The 17,340-nt window shown below is 33.8% G+C and overlaps 1 protein-coding gene and 2 long non-coding RNA genes across 3 annotated transcripts in view; 1 reads left to right on the top strand and 2 right to left on the bottom strand.

Annotated features, from left to right (window-relative positions):
* The window catches only part of LOC123322553 (beta-1-syntrophin), a 274,185-nt gene that overhangs the window by 216,767 nt on the left and 40,078 nt on the right, over positions 1–17,340 (bottom strand). The gene's annotated exons all lie outside the window — the stretch shown is intronic.
* Positions 8,791–9,444, bottom strand: LOC123310883. The gene is made up of 2 exons (XR_006537407.1): positions 9,061–9,444; positions 8,791–9,003 (listed from the first exon to the last, which is right to left on the bottom strand). It is a non-coding gene; the product is annotated as an uncharacterized LOC123310883 (long non-coding RNA).
* Positions 13,142–13,509, top strand: LOC123310889. Its single transcript, XR_006537408.1, has 2 exons — positions 13,142–13,245; positions 13,464–13,509. It is a non-coding gene; the product is annotated as an uncharacterized LOC123310889 (long non-coding RNA).

Here is a 17,340-nt window from a genome sequence, read left to right on the forward strand (position 1 = left end):
GTTTAATAGGTGCGTGGTGATATTTAGTATAATTGCTTTCATAGATTAATATTGTTTTACAAACGTTGAGCCTTTTTAATAATAGTTTCAAGAAAACATCTGTTTATTAGACTAAAAGGGAGACTTGACCCATGCTATGGTCAGGAGATATAATCAGTGGTCCAAGTTTCCCGCACTGAGCTTATCTTATAGATTGCTTCAAAAAAAGAAAAATGAATTATAGAAATAAATATAAAGAATATATACAAAGGTTCAAAAAAGTAGAAAACGTATCGGAAATAAGTGAGAGTGACTGAAATAGAAAATATGTATTTCATACGCTGATATATCTGATGCTGAAAACCTCGACATAGACAATCGCTGGTCATTGGAAATTGTTTTATTTCAATGTTTTTCCCGATCATCAAACCTATGGTCAAGTCTTTCTCGCCCCCTGTTCAACACTCCCATGGGTTAGGGGGACATAATTGCTATATTCAAAATGTTTATCTCACCATCACTCTACTAATATCTATCGTTACCTATTTAGGCATGATATCTTCACGCAAAAAAATGAGTTGCTACCCTTTACAGATACAACTTAAGTGGCTTCAGAGTGAGAAGGGGAATCTATATATTTCGCTGCTAAAATAAAGAATTAAATACAAATATAAAACTTTCTAACTAACTTTAACACTACAATTTTCAGTATTTTACTACGACTTCAATAATCCATAATTAAATAATTAAAATAAGGAACTCAATCTTCTCTGAACACTCTATAGTTAATTAGTAAGTATATATTCCATAACGTGGGTTCCAAATAACCGAACCAAAATTGAGTAAGCTAAGTAGACTGTACGCAGCATCATAGTAGGTACTTATGAAATCATAATATGTAGTTTTGAAGATAAACCCAAGCATACGATTCACTAGTACTGAAAGCAAGCAGCTTTATCATTAACGTACAGAAAGAAAAGTAACGAGCCATGATGTGGCTCATGAAATTTCATGATAAGTTTACTCAGATTGCAAATTGCAATTATAGGTATACTCTATTCACTTTTATTCTTTTATTTTAGCACTCGGTTGGCAATGAAAATTTGACACATTCCTTACTGTATAGTATAAAAATGTGGGATTATGACGCTTGTCAAAACATTTTTGGGTTTCAAATCAGCGCTATGTTGTCCCATGTACGTGAAAGTCTCAATAGTTGAGTATTTTAGTCGACTCACTTCGGAAAATATGTGACGAACATAGTTGACGTTTATACAAACTCATTTAAGACATAGTTATTTGCCCTCTGGCAATCCGGAATCGGATGACGCGGAACTCGGACAGGGGGGTTGACGGGACTTTTCCTTCAGTACCCCAAGGGCTTACGCGCCATGACTGATAGCGAAGGGAAAAGTCAGACTCGCGAAACAGGGTAAACTACGATAAAATATAACAGAAAGCGATACAGTACAGCAGTGTCACAGAAGTAACCGGTGTAGGTCTAATTAAGAAACTGAACGGTAAAGACGGGGACCTACCTCCTTTATTTCAGGCACTCGCGGAAAACAAATGAAAAACTAAAAATTAATTCCTAAGAGCACTAATACTCGCAACACAAAATTATTCTTAAAATTGTTGAACGGCTTGTCGTGCACACAATTAACGTCGAATCGCAGAAAAGTACGGAGCGTAAACTAGGTAAAGAGACTGAAGTAAAAGAGCAGAAATCAAAAAGTAAAAAAGAGCAGAAATCACCAAGTGAAAGACTGCAGTAAAAGAGACCGTCGCGGGGGAAAATCTGCTTTTATAGGCAAATCCCCCCACACGTTAAAATCTGAAAATTCCAGAATGCGACAAAAATGAAAAACGTCATCAGCTCCGGTTTATCGCATATCAACATCAGAAAAACGTCGAAATCTTCAACGGCATGCAAGAAAAACAACGTTAAACACAGATAAACGGTTTTTTACACTTACTCTGCCTATCGGAATGAATGTACTGAATATTTGAGAATTAAATATTTTCAAAGGCGGAAATATGTAATGAAAGGAATGCACTAAAATGAACTCCAATTTTCCTCAGAAAACTGGGATTCATTACAATGCCCCTTGGTATGTCTCCAACCATACCATCCATGAGGATTCAAGAGTCCCATATGTCACCACAGAAATAGAAAATTACTCGAGAAATATCATCAGAAGCAAGAAGGACATGCCAACCAACTCATCGACCAACTGACAGAAGATCCGTTCAACTCACGAAGGTTGAAAAGAACCTGGCCAACTATGCCAAACTATGAATAGATGTTCAATACTTTCTCTTAGTCTCTACATACAACACATTTACTTAATACTTTTGAAAGTAGATGGTAAATCTCCATAAATTCGATTAAAAAAGAAAATTGTAGATTTCAGAGATTTTCACGGTTTTGAAAATGATAATGATTAGAAAGACTATTGATTCCGCAATTCCATGATATTTGTTACTATGAGTGTGGAGCGGCAAAGTATAATTATTCAAAGGACGCTGCGGAGTTATAATCACTGTAGAAATACAGTATTTCAGAAACGGAAACTGACATGGTGCAAATGTTTGTTTCTCTTCAGAGAAACTAAGCAGAGAATTTTCAGCAAATACAAGCTTGACTCCTCCCTTCCAAAGGAAGCGGAAGGAATTGGGAGATGATCTTCATGAATTAGTGCGAATCCTGTTTAATTCTGCTGTTGAAAAAGTAGCGAAAATAACAGATAAATATTAACGGTATTCATTACGAGATTGCTTGAAGCCATTTGCATTTCTTGATGCTTACCTAATTGTTCGATAAAAAATCTATGTTCCATTAGTAGAATGTAAACAATTTTTCAAGGCGTGGGATGTATTTCAATTCAAATCAAGTTGATTGGATTATTCCGAGTAGATCGATGTGTTTATCACACTTCAAGATTATATAGTATGGGGAGTCCGAGAGAGTTGAATCCCTTTTCACACTGAAGCCACTCAATTTGTATCTGTATATGGTAGCAACTCCTTTTTTTGCGTGAAGATATCATGCCCAAATGGGTTACGATAGATAATAGTTGAGTGATGGTGAAATGAAATTCCTTTTTTAGGAACTGAAAATTGGCTTATGTCTCCCTAACCCATGGGGGAGTTGAACAGGGGGCGAAAGAGACTTGACCATAAATTTGTTCATCAGGAAAAACATTGAAAGAAAAACAACTTCCAATGACCGAAGATTGTCTATATCAAGGTTTTCTTTATGAGATTTATCAGCGTATGAAATACATATTTTTTATTTCAGAGTGACTCTCACTTATTTCCGAGATGTTTTTTACTTTTTTGAACCTTTGTATATTTTTTTATATTTATTACTATGATTCAATTTTCTTTTCTTGAAGCAAACTATTATCTGAGGTCAGTGCGGGAAACTTGGACCACTGATTATGTCTCCCAAACAAAGCATGGTCAAGTCTCCCGCACTCTCTTTTAGTCTATTCAACAGATGTTTTCTTGTAACTTTCACAACTATTATTAGCATCGTTTTCGAAATTATATTAATCAATGTGAAAGTAATAAAACTAAATAACACTACATACCTATAAAACTTTTCAGACAGTGTAACAAACAAAAATTACTCAATTTCTTACTTTCTTACATAACCTAACAACAAAATCACTTTCAACCCCTCTCACTCAAGAAACGTTCTGAAGGCTGTCGCAAGGTATTTACGATACCGCTAGCGCGAAATTTGAATTGAAATATTTGAGGTGGCTCAAGTCTCCTACCTGAGCAAGTCTCCCTGACTCCCCTTACCCATTAGAAATTTTATTGAGATAACTCCCCCAATATCTGAAACACAAGGGATAATAACGAAGAGAATTGTTAGTAAGAATTGTAAGAAATGCTTCCAGAGTCTATATCAGACTCCTTTTTCAGACGGTAAACTTCCGAATTATTTGCATTAAAATTTCAGGAAGAATGCATACACCTCCCCAATTATCCTTCAACTAATATACATAGTACCTAGATTCAAGGTGATCATATTCATGTTCTGCATTACTAATCTGCTGTTTAAAACTATTATCGGGAAATTTTCAATAGCTTTGATAGACAGGCTCATAAAAAGAGCACCTACTTTTAACGGTGAGTCCTTTTGAAACAAAAGAAGACAAAAATCACCCGCACCTTGCTCGTTGTGAAAATTGGATAGAAATACAAAACCAATTTTATGGCGTTCAGAAAGAACCGTCTCTCAATTGTTCTACACATTTCACCCCCATTACTCTATATTTCGATAGGACTTTTTTCAGAAACTCGTTTCTCACTTTCTGACATAGGAAAGATTTGCTTTCTGAGATCCTGGGGTGTATTTGAGGTTGAGACTTTTTTTTCAACTGAAGGTGAGACTGGTCGAAATAAAGCGTTTCACCAAAAATCACTTATACAAAACTTTCAAAATGACAAAGTTGAAAAAAAAATGGAAAATAATTAATGAAATAGATCCTAATACGATCCTAGACCGTTTGAATTATCGCAAAGCAGTGGGAAAAAACTTATCTCCTGATTCGGCCATGTGGTTTTATTTAGGATATTGGCTCGTTTGATATTTACGTGGTAATGAAAATGGAAACTTAGGATTGCCGAATTATTGTTGTCATGATTTTTTAGTAAATTACACGATTTTATGAAATGGCCCATTACGATACCAACCGACAGAAGAGACTTAGGACACGAGTGTAAAAAATAAAATAATACTTCAAAATCTCACCAATAAAATTCGTCTAAATTATTCACGAATTTTTTTACAATGGGCATCACAATCTTCTTGTTCGAACATTCCAACAATCGTCGTTAAATGGGATGAAATGGGGAAACATCATAGCACTTTTTCAACATAACTAACTTAAGCACTTTCAAGAAACTGCCTCGATTTTATACATTTTTTTCACACTAAATTGTACGATACAACAATTATGATCATCTCAAAAGTGACCTGATGCATCTAATCCGATGAACTTGGTACTGAACCATTCATTATTCAGTCATATGCTTATGTTTTGTTTTTGCGGTGCCGGAGTCACCTTCCACAGTCCCGCACTTGAAATTCAATGAAATTTTGTCGAACTTCTAGGGGTTGTATCTCAGCCATCTTGGATATTTTATATAGACAATTTTTGGTGAAACGACTTATTTTGATGAGTTTTACCTTCTGTCAAAAAGGAAACCTCACCTTTGAGAACACCCTGTATATTAGGTACAATAAATTCGCGTGAAAGGAAATCACAACAATCAATACTGAACTACGGATTTTCCGGATCACACGGAGATGCGTCTGTGATTGTCGCAGAATTCTTCCTAAAGATCCGTACTCAAAATTTCACGAAATCGTCTTTCAGTTTGGAGGAAGAACTCTCCCTCATCGTTAATGTTTCAGATCTAGGCTAAAGCTAAGATATAAATCATTTCTCAAACAATATATTTTTGGACGAATGATTTATTTTAACTAGGTGTATCGTCCGTCATAAACTACGAATCATTTCGATTAATCAGTGACTGATTAGTAATCCACTTCATACAGGGTGATTCATTGGGAAATACAAACATACAAACAGAGTAGATAGAGGCTTCTAAATAACCCATATTCCATAGATCTATCGTGTTTTTCCACCAAGATAAATCAAGGTGATTTATTGATTTTCCCCATTTATTCAATTAACCATAACTTGTGAACCACTTAACACATTTTTCTAATATTTGGTCCGTATATTTTTTGTCAACAGTGGAGTCTACAAAAAAAAAACGAAAGTTTTATTGCAGGTTCGGACTTGAAAAAATTCATGAGATGGTTGCGAGGCGAAACAACACCCTGTATAACAATATTTTAAAATTTTAAAAACATATATGTACAGTTCAAAGACGCACCCTGTATATTTAGTTAGTTGGAGTGTCTATTAGAATTTGAATTGAGCTTTGAGTTTTTGAGACGGTTTATTTTATCTGATGCACTTCGGGTAAACGTATAATATCATGATGAGAACGTTCAAAAGTTTCTGTTTGTTTCACCGAAACTCATTACAAAGTTTGCACGGAACGTGGAACATTATTTTGACCACTAAATTTTTACATCGTGTTCATCCATGCGTGGCCACACTATCATTAACAAGCACTAGCTTTATTAATGTTGTTGCAGACTCTTCCAATCATGTGTCAGAATAAACCACAGGCAATTTATCTCCTTATTCGCTTGATACTTCTTTTCATCTCAATTCAATAAGCTGAATAGGATTTTCGGCAATAAATATATTATCGTGATATGGGAACCTAATAATTAAAAAAAAGATAAATACAAAGAAAAGTTTCATTTTTCGTTTATATGGAAAAATGGAACTTTGAAATGATAACTTCGTAACGTTTCGTAGTCTATATCAGACCTCTTCATCAGACGAATTCTTAAAAGTCCCAAGTTCAACCTTTCATTGATATGTTGAATTTCACAATTGAATTCTTGACTAACAAAATTCGAATGACTTATGAATCTCAATTTCGCCAGTTTTAATAAATTTCTAGATTATGACTATCTAGCATTATAGATGAGCTAGTTGCAAAATATTCTATTATTTTTGTCAACACTATTACGCACGTCATATTTGTGTTTTACAATATAATGTATTCTACAGTACATTGTTTCGTTATCAGAACAAAGCTATACATTAACATTATTAGCATATCCTTCATCCTTAAACCTATAGTGATATTTCCACAGGATTCATTAATGCAATTTATCTGTTGGATGAATAATATCCTGAACCTCCATTATTCAGGATTTAATTAATGTTTATTCAGCTCGTATGAACCTGAGCCCATATCTTCTCCTGTCACTACTATCGCTGTGATTGTTTTTCTTGCTACCATTCTCGGTCCCACAATTCGGATACAATCAAGTGCAAGAAATTTCAACCCTCTAGATACCTATACTATATTCATCCACTTCTATTTACTATCTCATCACTACTCAAAATGTTGGTTTTAGATAGGCGTATTCCCTTTATTGATTATTGTTTCCAATATGAACCATTGACATGAAGAACATCAAATTATAAATTCACGAAACTTTTTTGGTTCTCGTGTAGAGATAATAATTTCAGATACAGAGATTACGAAAAACTTAAAATCAAATTCGTCCTTATTGACTCATTTTAGAAAGTCCTATAAAATCTCCATTCAACATTGAACTATGCAGCTTGGAACATAGATACATGGAATGGAAAATAAAAATCGTTTTTTTCCAAAGACTGGACCGAGATAGTTGCTTAGTGTTGCCAATCATAATTGAGAACGTTTAGTAGGACTCTAGGACATTGCTGTCACATCAATTTTCAATGCGAAAAGATAGCAAAGTATATAAGTTTATCCATGTAAGGCACTGCCTTAGTGTCGCCCTAGATAGGATAGGGGAGCATCGAATGTATGTATGACAACAAAAGCGTTTGTAGCACTGCAATGTATGTTAATTTTCAAGGCTGATAATTGAGGAATAAATACAATATTTACGAAATGATTAAAATCGAAAATCTACCTGAAATAAAAAATAAATTCAAAATATGGAATTTCCATGGATCAAATCCACGGGTTAGAGTACTTGATAATACTTGAATATTCCTCAATACCTCCGCATTCGCCATTTTGCAGATTGTTTTTATTTTTAGGTAAGTTGTTCTCGTAGGACGTTGCCTAAATGTAAAGTTAATAGTATATTATAAACTTAGGGATTAAGAACTATGGGTTGATTTCATAATCAAACCTAAAGTCCCTCTCATTTTAATGTTTTCTTTAATCCTACTAAAAATGACACTAAATGAAGATTTAATTTTAAGGTGACTTTGAATTTGATTATGAAACTGGGCGGCTGGACTTAAGTGACTAAAGTGGCACTTTGAATCCCGAGGAATTGAAAGATTTTTGGTCCCGTTTTAATCATTATTTTATGCACTTTAGGACTAGAAAGACTACAAACATAGTAATCTGGTACTCGTAGCTATACTTTAGTTTCAAAATATCAGCTCTGCTGGTTATCATATCGTTTCTGTCATCGAATATGATGTGCCTTGAAAGCGTTGCTATGACATTTGAGGAAAAATGCTGGTTAGTCAATTTTTTCTCTTTCAAGGGACGAGTTCAGGAACGTTTGCCAACCTTGTGAATAATAGAAAAAACGCTTTCAATGGAAACGTATTTTTTTAAATATGTTTTTGCCTTTTGGTTGCTTTCATCATTTAACAATTCTTGAAATGTCTCTTGCTCTCAAATCCAAGTGATATAAAAGAAAATTTATGTTGAACAGTGAGTTTTGACATTATTCAGGCGTTTTTTTTTTCGTGTTTCGTGAATTATATTTATGGTTTCATTCGCAGACTAATAATTTATTCATTATTAGAGTATGGTTTAATAACAGAACGCCTCAACTACCAATTATAAATAAATTATTGCAATGCAATTTATCGTTCATTAGTTATAAAAATCAGAAGAAAAAATTTTTTTCCTTTGTTATTCTTATGGGAAATTGTAACGTACTTTTCACCTGACGAATTTTCTTTTGAAGAATAAATGAAAATTATAATAGTTACACTGCGAACGGCAGCTGTTCGCCGGAGAACATTGATGGGTGTGAGGTTCTTTTCTTCAACAAATTTTGGGAGGGCGCCAATTAGTTTTAGTTCCATTTAAAAGATTGAATTCATGGCAAACTAATAAAACCACAAATGACAAATAAGAAGATGTTAAAGGTGAATGATGAAGAAAATATTCATAATTAAAATCCAGGTACTTATTTATTTTCCTGATGTTCAGAACAGCATCGGCACTCACTGAGTTCTTACTTAAGGGTTGGTGGAGATGTCAACTTGGGGATGGTGATGGCTTCGGTTTTCACAGCAATTGTTGATTCCAATATTTGGCGAGACGGCAGTACGGCAGCGAAATCGAGAATTTTTTTGGATGAACAAAATTACACCCAATGAAAGGACCCTGATGAACGATTCAAAAGAATTCAGTAAAAATATAACAAATGATCGTTAAACTCACCTTTTAAAAAGGGTTCTTAAAGCACGAAATCTAATTTTTAATCGATATGTGACTAATCAGTAAGATCACTAGTTTTTATTCGGAAACAAATCCTCTTTCGAGATTATGATCGTGGACGTTATTCTTCATATAGCATCTGACTGAATTCTTCAAGAAATCCGTACGCTTCGCGATAAGTTTTTTTATGCAATCTCGAATGCACATGCAGCCATTTCCAAACAAACATCTCCCCAATATTAAATCACACATAGGAAACTATAATAGCAGTTTATGGATTACAAATGATTTGCGTTTCCTTGTACAGATGGTAGAATATACTAAACACAATGCTGGAGGAATTAATTCATCAAATTCATTCTTTCAATACCTGATTATAATTTTGTAATGCTACAAAATCGAAAAGTGCGATGCGGACCATCTGAAAATTAATATTGAGGGCTCATATTTTAAGAGGCCTATTTTGGAATTCAAACAAAACTTTCGAGAATGAATTTTTTTTTTAACGCCCTAATACCCACTTTCGTAACATCGATAATAATTTCAGGAGTTTTTTTGGAAAGTGTGTCAGCGCAATTAATCGCTTCCGAAATATTAAATGAAATATGGGTAGTCCAAATGTAATAAATTATATTCAGCTTCCAGTCAATAATGCATTATTTTATGAATCAGCAATGCGTCAGTTATCCAATGATACCGCTCACCCCTTCACCCCTTTTGGCTTTGCCAATTTAATTTATCACCTCTTGGTTTCAGCGGATGCGTACGATTGAACATCTATCGATAAAATTCATTAAACGGTTATAATGAAACTAGGTCGATTTATCGGGGAACGTTTTAAATTTTTTCTGATTCCAATTACACCTATGAAAAATGAAAATTCTGAAAGCCTAGATTTCTTGAAAGGAATTTGACAGTACCTATATCGCATATGATTCGGCAGAATATAATAATATATCATATTATTTGAAATTATATTTCCATACAAACTACTATGTACTTTTTTTAATTTGAATATTATATTCGTATTTTAGTTCCGGAAGTAGGAAACATATTTTATATTCAATTCATTTTAGTAATGACGTGACCAATGACATATGTCATTGGACGTGACAGTGTCAGATAAATGAGTATTGAAAATCGTATCCACCAGGAAGATATCTAATAAAAGAATTCACTTCAAGAACACAAGAAAGGGTAATGTCGTAGAAAGTGGCAATGTCGAGCCACTTATTAAATTTAGTCCTCTAGAAGTGGCGTAGCATAGACAAAAGTTGAAGAGAAGAAAATTTAAAATACCTTCAACTTTAGTTGCGGAAAAGTTATTTATCGAATGAATATGTTTCAAGAAGGGCTGCTGATTCTTTGACGATTCGTACAAGTTAGGGGTTAAGAGTCAACTATTTTAATTTATTGGCTTATGATCAAAACCGCATTTTCAAGTTATAAGTGGAAACACATTTTTCGGCTATTCGTTCTGGTGCCTCTGTTTCGTAAAGTATCAGTGATATCGAAAAACTAATTTCACATTCTATAGACATTTTTTCATGTATACTTCATTCAACTTTATTTTAGCAGTCGGCTGGCCATGGAAATTTGACACATTTCACTCTGTATAGTACGAAAATGTGGGGTTATGAAGCTTGTCAAAACATTTTTGGGTTTTAAATCAACGCTATGTTGCCCGTTCTACGTAAAAGTTTCTGTTATTACGTATTTTATCACAATGTCGAATCTCTTCGGAAAATATCTGACGAACATAATTGAAGTTTATACAAACTGATTGAAGGCATACCAAATCCAGTTATTTGCATGGAAAATATAAGAGATCAGTATAATATCATAATATGCACTAGCTTGAGGAGAGTTAATGTTCGTTATCTTCTTTGGCTTACATCATTTGTAGATTTCAAAAATATTAGCCCGAAGATGAAATGCATATGATGCAGTGATAATTACAAGAATGTTAAATTTTTCAATAAAAATCATCTTGCATCAACATAAGTGAAAAGAGTTGAAGGAAGTTTCAAGTTAAGATGCAACTTCACCGTTGAACAAAAATTTCACATCAATAAACAGTAACAGGGCAACTTGCGCGTATTTGTGGCTATTCATCTTAATACATTGATGTAATTATAATAATTAGGTATTTATTAGTACCTTAAGACATTTACATTGTATAGGACAAGTCAAATGAAAAACAGAAAAATCCATTTTAGGGAACTCATTCTCCGATGACATTTATCGAAAATCCTGTAGTTAACTTTTCGCATTAATTCACTCAAACATAAAATTCCCAAATGTCACCACTTTTTTGGGTCTCCCAATAGAAGGAAATTCTTTGACATACTTTTCATTCATAATCTTTCTGATTGTGGAAATATTCAGCTGAAATATAAGTCGTTTAGATTCAGATGAAACATTATATAAATTCTCTTACCTTGAATATGTTCGCTACCGTCTGACGTATTGTGGATTTTAGAATATCAGGGTATAACTATTTGAACGAGCGGAGCTGAATTCTAAATAGCACTTCCTGAAACCCTGTCTCTTTTTTCAATCACTTTCGGCATTTTCGAATTTTCGTAATAAAAATTGATATTAGTTGTGGCAACGGCGTTATGACATTAACGACATTTCATGAGTGCCAACCTAACTTCGTTTCTAGTTACAAAAACTTGAGAAAATTATTTCATGGCCAACCGACTGCTAAAATATATTTGAATGAAGTATAGAATGCAGTGGCATAGTCAAAGATTTTTTTTTCATTCCGCCACTTCAGTGATAGAGCGTTAATTTTCATTTTTATTTCAATAAACCTCATGTTATTTTCACATATTTCAGTCCCAAATTTTTTACTGATTCGGAATATATAATATAAGTCGTATCTCTGATTATTCTTAAATATTCAGTTGAATCCAGGTTTATAAGATTTCCTGAACGTGATTCACTCCATATTTGAAAATTTTTCCTCCTTTCAAATATCCGGAATGAAAGTTATCCTCAAAGTCTCTTGTATTAGAAACATTAATGAGGGTTATTCTTTAAAATCCACAAGATTGTTATAATTTTAATATCTGAATAATGAACCTAAGGAAATCCACTAACGGCAAAACCTGTATGTGGAGACATTTAATGACCTGACAGAGAGGAATTATATTTTTTTTAAATAAAAGCTATCACCATATCACTGAAGTGGCCATCTGAAAAAAATCTTTGACTATGCTACTTCAAAAAAGGAAAAGGAAAAGTGATATTACGTGAAATTCATCGATATCTCATAGTTTTCCATTATTCTGAACAAAAAATAAGATCATCCAGCAACTGTTGGTTTTGGTCTTGTTTTTAGGGATTACCACCCCTTAAAACCACCATAACGTTTCCCAAAATGGAAATTTTCCGCTGAAATCTAATTGACTGGAACCTTGGATTACAAAAAAGTATCTTTTCCATTTGTTTTTAAGAGTTTTCCCACAACGGTGTTTGATCACAAAAATTGAGCACAATACCTTTTTTGAGAACCCTCACACTGGCGATTATTCAGTTGGCAGTTTTCGCCGAATTTGATTTTCGGATTCGCCAATTGCAATGATAAATCTCGAGGAATAATTCTTCATCCGGTTTTTCTCAGGTAAAAACCGGACGGTGAAAACCGGTGGTGTGAAGAAATCCTTGTATGAAACTCTTCTTCATCTTAATTTTTCTGGAGAATTTATTCTTATCACACTAAGGCTCAGTTTCACAATGTATGGTTAACCCAAAGTTATGTAGTGACCAGTGGTTAGATCAAAAATTCTGTTCCACAAAGTGTGGTTTATCGTTTGACCTAAAGTTAACTTGTGGTTGACTTCCCCCCGAAAATTTCATGAGTTAACTATGTGTTGTCTGGACATAGAATTTTCGTGGCGTATGCTTTTCTGCATAGATAACATATTTTGAGTTATGTCATAGACAATTCATCATTTCTTCGAGATTACTGGTTAGGTTAGGAAGTGTTTCACATGTATTGGGTGTTTATTAGTTATTATTTACGAACATCGTGAACGATTATGATGTGAATACTCATAGTATTGATTCCGTGTACATCGATGATTTTGATCCTTGTTATACCTAAATGCTTATTTTATGTTGCAGACGATTTTCTTTAATGAAAGATTCAATTTTTTAATTTTTTCTTGTATTCCGATGGTGAGTTTGTGGAATAGCCTTTTTTGGTGCTTTTTCGTTGTTTTATTCACATGTCTGTTCACATTCTGATGTTTAGTCATAATTGACCATCTTTAATTGTTCTTGTCGACCTGTTATTTCATATTATTTCATTTTATTGTTTTCATGTTTATTTTTGATCATTGTAATTTTATATTTGTATATTGTTTTGTTTTTTATGAGTTTTTCTCTATTTGTAGCCTGAAGAAGGCCCAATAAAGGTGCCGAAACGTCGCTGAAGGAATAGTATTCTTTGATTTGGTTCCTTGACCGATACTAGCTATTTCTTATTGAAATTTGGAACGATACTAAATGTTATCAACTCATAGTAGTGATGAGGAAATAGTGAGATCCAGAAGATTTGGAGCAAGGAGGAATTAATTTGAGGAATATGTCGACCTGAATTTCTTCTGTAGATTAAGACTGCGAAAAAGGACCGAAGAAAATATTTTACATCAGATTGTTCACATAATTAATAATCAATAACATGTTCAATATTGTAGGAATGCATTTTTATCGTCCAGGTAGAAGTTGCTACTAGCTCTGGATTTTTATGCCAGCGGGTCATTCCTAAGAATTGCAGGTGATTTTGAAGCTGTGAGCAGGCCTTATTCAAAAAATCACTGATAAGAACAAAAAATACAGTGGAAAGGAAGGCATTTTGGAAGCGAAGAATCTCAGCTCCTTCAATGAGAATATCAAAAGTATAGATACTATACAAGCAATGATTAAGTCCACAGTTTTTTTACATAACATAATTTGTAATGAAAATGAAGGACTACCTCCTTCAAGAGGAGAAAAAGCAGCAATGCATTTATATCAAAATGTTGCTGTGCCCCCTATAGGGGATCAAGAATTATTGTCAAATAATAGAACTAGAAGAACTACACTGAATCTTATGAATAGTTATTATGCAAATATGTTGAGTTAGAGTGATGAAATTTGAATTTTTGAAAGAGATCGAAGCATTTCAATTCAAATTCAAATGATCAATAAAAATAGGCTTTCGAAGAATTGTTGAGGAAAACACGTCATAGATAGATATAAATTATTTAAGGAACTTTGAGGTATAAAGGCAAAACTCAATTTTGTTTGATAGATAACCATCACTTATTTTTTTGTTGTGAAACGAGCAGCTTTTTAAACCTTGGATTAACTCACAGGTAGTGGTTAACAAACCACCACTGGTTACCAATGATTGTGAAACTGGGCCTAAGAAATGGAACATATATGTGGATTATTAACTTAGTGAGAACTTCGAGTTTCTTCTGAAGTGTTCAAATTTCACATAACACTCGAACGTTCTATTATACATTTCCTCTTTTCACTGAGTCTTGCACGTTCACTGCGAATAACTATCCACGATAATAACCACGAAATTTTAATGCAATAAACTGATTTCAATTAGGCACTTTCCATCCGACATGGAACCATCCAATTTAAATCCATAATGGATCTACTTGATGGTCCCATAATTCATTATATGCGTCGAATGAGTACCGTTCGTGAATTTCCTCACAACAAAATATCCTGTTTGACTGTAGCAAACTCCGTTCTCATCCGAAATTTCCTCGAACTATTTTATATGCCGCTCTGGCAAAATCTCATTAGGCTTCCGAGGTTTACAGACAGTCGATAGACATTTTCATTCCAAGTGACAGGCTCCCATTGTCCAAAGCAATTTAAATTCCTTCCTCAAAATCCTCAGTTGAACAGAATTGATTTGTTTTACCATCAATGTCCGTTAATTGAGACTATCAGAATCAGAATTCCATGGTAGACCGTTCAGTTTTTTAGATAGATCGAAAGGGAAAACTACCTATTTTATGAAAGTTAGTTCCATTTCTCACATTTCCCACCAAACATAAACAATTGCGAAAAAAATATAATACATATGTTGACAAGAAGTTCAATAAACACATAAGCCAAAATATAGGCAAAAAAATCCTATGTTACATGTTCCAGTTGAATTTCTGTTCAATACACCAAAACGAAGGATTTTCAGGCAAGACATCAACTTGCCAATATGGAAGCAGACCAATTGAAATGCAAAGTTTCCGTAGAATATTTTACACCTTTGTCAGGCTACATAAAAATGAATGAATCATAATCATATAAAAACTAATTAAGAACAATAATATCCACATATATAACGAAACCTAACCAAAACACGGCCACAACTTCGATATTTATGTGTGCACCGAAATTTCGGTAAAAAAAATGAATAGGACAGGTGGATTCTCTGCGATGGCCTATTAGACATTTTTCTGATTGGGTTTTTGACAATTAACTTTCTTCCTTGAATATTTTCAAACCTCTGCAACTCCGCTTATACCGGAAACATACTACGTTTTTTATTTCAAAGGTACGCCCAGACTACAGGGTGTTTTCAATGGTGAGGCTTATTTTTTTGACAGAAGGTAGAACTCATTAAAATAAGTCGTTTAACCAAAAATTGTCTAAATAAAGTATGCAAGATGGCTGAGATACGTACGATCAAGTACGGGACTGTGGAAAAACAAAACAAAACATAAACATATGGCTGGACAATGGTTCAGTACCAAGTTCATCGGAATAAAGGCATCGGGTCACTTGAGAGAATAATAATTGTTGTATCGTGCAATTTTGAGTGAAAAAAAATTTAGAAAATCGAGGAAGTTTCTTGAAAGTGCTTATGTTAGTTATGTTGGAAAATTGCTATGATTTTTCCCCATTTTATCCCATTTCTCACGACGATTTTTGAAATATTCGAACAAGAAGATTGTGATGCTCATTGTGAAAAGAATCGTGAATAATTCAGACGAATTTTAGTGGTGAGATTTTGAAGTATTAGGTATTCTATTTTTTACACTTGTGTCCTAAGTCTCTTCTGTCAGTTGGTATTGAAATGAGCCATTCCATAAAATCGTGTAAGTTACTGAAAAATAATGAGAACAATTCGGCAAACCTAAGTTTCCATTCTCATTACCACGTAAATATCAAACGGGCCAATATCCTAAACGAAACCACATAATTCAGCTAACAAAAGGTCTAGGGTTGTATTAGGATGTATTTCTGTAATCATTTCCAAAATTTTTTCAACTTTGTCATTTTGAAAGTTTATTATACGTAACAAAAGAAGACGGGATGGTCACCTACACTCTTTTTCTAAAAATGAAAACTTTCGGATTATACAAAACCTCGAAATGAAGCAAAACAGCAATTTTGAACTGCTGCATTAGTTTGTGTCCGTAAACCGCAGAAGGAAACTACTTTTGGTATTGAAATGAATAATTTTGACATGTTATGAATTGTGCATATTTTTTGGGATTATTGAGTATCCATACAATTCATGAAATATCAAAATTATCTTCCGGAATATCGAATTTTAGTTTTCTTCTGTGGTTTCCTGAAGTCACAGAATATTCGAGAAGTTTGGAATTGCTATTTTTTCTTATTTTCCCCACCGAGTCGACATGCATGTTCTACGTCAGGGTCGGATCCAAATGAACCCCAAGAAACTTCAATGAGATGCCAGCATCTGCATACTGCACGTATGACTTGCTTTTGTTCTACGAATACCCTAGAGAAGTCAAGCAACTTCCCCAGAGCAAGATGTTATAAGCTAGGAGACTATATACTAGGCTATAATATACATTTAACAGACAAAGGCGAAAATCTTGCAGATTGCAAAAAAGAAGCTGTTAGTCTCTTACACAATGCATCAATATGGGTTGTTCATCTTAAATTTCTGTCCGCATAGAGTTCCATAAACTTACTTGGCTCAGATATTGCAATTGAGTTATCTGCGTAGTTAACACTGAAATTTGTTATTTCATTAATCGAATAAAAATTTAAGCCCACATTATTATTTATCAACGTTAACCATCAGACGGTTTGAGCGACACCAGAATTCACAAATTCCCCAACAATACACACATAGGCCCTCTGAAGTTCTTCAATGCAGCCGGCAGAATTGAATGCTTCCAGTAGCTCCCTACAAACGGCATCACTAACCATCAGAGATAATGACTCTGCTGCTCTTTAGTGGAATCATTAATTACGAAACTACTTCGGTAAATAAGATTCGCATCTGCA

This window comes from Coccinella septempunctata, chromosome 1 (genome assembly GCF_907165205.1).
Source record: "Coccinella septempunctata chromosome 1, icCocSept1.1, whole genome shotgun sequence".
In the NCBI taxonomy this organism is placed as follows: domain Eukaryota; kingdom Metazoa; phylum Arthropoda; class Insecta; order Coleoptera; family Coccinellidae; genus Coccinella; species Coccinella septempunctata.